Source organism: Dromiciops gliroides, chromosome 2, assembly GCF_019393635.1.
Source record: "Dromiciops gliroides isolate mDroGli1 chromosome 2, mDroGli1.pri, whole genome shotgun sequence".
In the NCBI taxonomy this organism is placed as follows: domain Eukaryota; kingdom Metazoa; phylum Chordata; class Mammalia; order Microbiotheria; family Microbiotheriidae; genus Dromiciops; species Dromiciops gliroides.
In genome coordinates this window covers 622,073,237-622,076,706 of record NC_057862.1, presented here as the reverse complement: position 1 = coordinate 622,076,706, position 3,470 = coordinate 622,073,237, and the positions used below count along the sequence as shown (strand labels likewise).

The following is a 3,470-nucleotide window of genomic DNA, read 5'->3' as shown; positions in this document are numbered from 1 at the left end:
TGGACCATGCCTTCAGAGAACTGATTGAAAGAACTTAGAACATTTCAGCCTGAAGAGAAAATAAGGGATATGTATGTGATAGCTGTCTTCAAGCATTGGAAGGGTTATCATGAGGAAGAAATATTAGATTTGTCTTCATTTGCCCCAGAGGGTAGAACCAAGAACTATGGGTAGAAGCGGCAAATAGACAAATTTAGGTTTGATGTCCAAAAAAAAAATCTTCTTCGCAATTAGAATTAAACAAAAGTGTAATTGATGCCTCCTTATGGGTGACCATTTGTCAGGTATATTGTAGTGTAGGTTACTGTTTGGTTATTAGTTGGACTAGATGGCTACTGAGCAGAGCCATAACCAGGGTGGAGTAAATATGACCCCATTCTTGGGGTAGTTCCTTCTGTGCCCACATCTCAATTCCACAGTGCAATTGTGGGGTACAACACTCCTGCTGAGCTCACCATTCCCTAACTGGCCCCAGATGCTAAAATTGCTTGTTATAACTCAGCTGCAAAGGTCACTTTCAACTCTAAAATTGATTAATTCAACAAACATTCATGAACGGTTTATGTGCAAGGCACTATACTTGGCACTGGAGGCACAAAGATTTAAAAAATAAACCACAGATGTAATGTCCAACTAAGGACATTACATTCTGCTGAGAAGGATGTGGTCAGAACACAGCCTTTTCCCAGCAAAATCCTCTAGAAAAATGTGAATCAATCATCAATCAGAAAGCAATGATTAAGTATTTTCTAAGTATCAGTCACAATGTTAGATGCTAGGAATGCAAATGTATGACTCTCTTGGAAGGAGCCATGCTGGTGACAGACCTTTGTGTAGGAGAGGCATGGGGTGGGGGCAGATGTGGTTCAGAAATGAAAGACTTTGCAGGATAGCTACCCAGTGGTCCCAGAGGCATCAACACCTCACTGAACCTACTGCTGAGAGCTAGGGCTGGGACTGAGGCCTATGAAGTGTTTACAATGGAAGATGGGCAGATATCCATTTTCTTTCATCAAATTGAGGATGTGCAACAGGACACCATCCACCCAGAAAATCTATTCTTCAGGATTCCTGGTTTCAACATTAAAATATCCATGACATCCAGGTTAGGTCCTCTAAGATCTCTTCTCCTATAGTCTCCAAAGACTCTCAGATGGCGAACATCTCTCTGTGAATATTGTCCCGTCTCAATGCCTTGAAGCTTCCTAGAAGGTACCAGTGTCTAAGGCTATGCTTTGAAGAACAAGTATTGACTTTTATTGTGAACAAGGTGCACGAGTGTTGCGGTTAATTTCAATGCCTCACAGCTTTTTACCCAGTGGACCCAAGTATACCTGCTGATCCACTGGGGACTATTAGAACTGGCCAAGGACTTCAGCCTCATTCTGGGTGATGTAGCAATCACAGAGCTTAGCTTCAGCAGAAAATAAACAGCTACAATAGAGGCCAAGCAAGTAGCCCAGCAGGAATCCCAGCAGGCTCAGTTCATAGAAGAGAAGCAGGAGCAATAGCAGAGAATTACAGTTCTACCTCAGAGAAAACCTGAAGCTGTCAAGATGATCTGGTAAGCACTGAGGCAAGAACACAGCTATATCAAACATCATAAGATCTGAGCTGCCCAGAACATTTCCAAAACTAATTGTCAAACCTCAGAGCCCAGTTTGTCTCATCACTGAAAACCTTGTGAAGAACCTGCAGAATAAAAACTTATGCAGGAAAGTGACAATTTCATCATGGGCAAGAAATATCGAGCCCTCATCATGACCTCAAGGGAAAGCTGATCTGTTCCTCCTCAAGTTATAGTTTTGAAGGATCCATCAAAGGTGTATACCTTCCCTATCCCACGACTAGATGACTTTTTTAATACCACCACCATCACTCTCCCTGATCCCATTAAATAAATGAAAACTGACATGCATTCCTTTTCCCACTCAATCCTCCCCATATTTTGCTGGGGGCCTAGAGTACAAGAACTGTGTGATTTCTCCATGATTTCTTCTATAGCTAGTTTCTTTCCAAGGGTAGAAGAAGATAGCAAGTCTCTCAGGAATTCTCAATAAAATTTTATTACTTCTCTAGGGGGGAAAATGTAGAAATGAGACCGTCCTTGTCCATGAAGAATTTATATTCTACTAAAGGGATATAACACATTCACAGCTAATCATATATAGAAAGTAAAGTAAATTGATTTGGAGCCAATAAACTAACAACTGGGGAGATCAGGAAAGACATCCTAAAGTAGGTAGAATGGAGTTTCAAGTTGTAGAGGCAAAGAGGGAAAACATTCCAGGCATAGGTGAAAGCTTCTGCAAAGGTACAGAGTTCACTAAAAGTTTGCAGTTTCCTGCCTTATTGGACCCTGAACCTGTGAAGAACAGAGTACTCAACACTTAGAGAAAGTAGCAGCAGCTCTGCAGAGAAGACAAACTAGGACTAAATAAGGCCCAGACATTCCTTTCAGAAGTATGCAGAACTTGGTCCTAATACAGTTTGAAAAGTAAATGTGGAAAAATAAGTAAAAAGAAATGTTCCAAGGACAAAAAGCTATTATGGAAACAGAGTTACCCAAGACCCAAAACCAGAAGAAAATTATTCCAAAACATCTATGAGCAAAGCTCTAAAGAAAAACAGAGCTTGGACACAAAGTCAACTAAAATTTCTGGGGGGAAATGAAGCAAAAGATTTTAAAAAATATTTTATAAATGAAATGAAAATGCTAGCAGAAATAATTAGAGACAGTTTAGTACAAGAAGTATAAAGCCTTGGCCAAGTAACAGACATCTTAAAACTTACAATGGACCAAACAGAATGGCTAAGAATTGGAAATCAAAGGAATGCCCATCAACGGAGGAATGACTAAACAAGCTGTGGTATACAATAGTGATAGAATATTAATGTGCTATAAGAAATAACAAGCAGGATGGCTTCAGAAAGGCCTGGATAGACTTGTATGAACTGATATATAGTGAAGTGAACAGAACTAAGAGAACATTGTGCACAGGGACAGCAATATTGTTTGATGAAGAACTGTGAATGACTTAACTATTCTCAGAAATACAATTATCCAAAACAATCCCAAAGAACTCTTAATAAAACATACTATCCACTTCCAAAGAAAGAACTGATATTGATTGAACACAGACTGAAGTATGCTGTTTTTCATCTTCATTCTTTATTTTATTCAAGTTTTCTTGTGCAAAATGACTAATATGGTAATGTTTTACATAATTGCACATGTATAACCCATATCTGATTGCTTTCCACCTCAGGAAGGGGGGAGGGAAGGGAGTGAAGACGGATAAAATTTGAAACTCGAAACTATAAATAAAAACTTTTATTATTTTAAAAAGAGAGAGTAGATTCATAGAGGAATTAGAGTTAAAGAAAACAGACTCTAACCTGGGAAGGTGGATCACAGAAAAAAAAAATTCAAAAGTAAAGAAAGAAAGGACAAAAATATCTGATTAGGA

At 38.9% G+C, this 3,470-nt stretch overlaps 1 pseudogene; it reads left to right on the top strand.

Annotated features, from left to right (window-relative positions):
* Positions 1-812: 812 nt before the first annotated feature.
* LOC122739391 lies at positions 813-1,781 on the top strand (annotated as a pseudogene).
* The last annotated feature ends 1,689 nt before the right edge of the window (positions 1,782-3,470 follow it).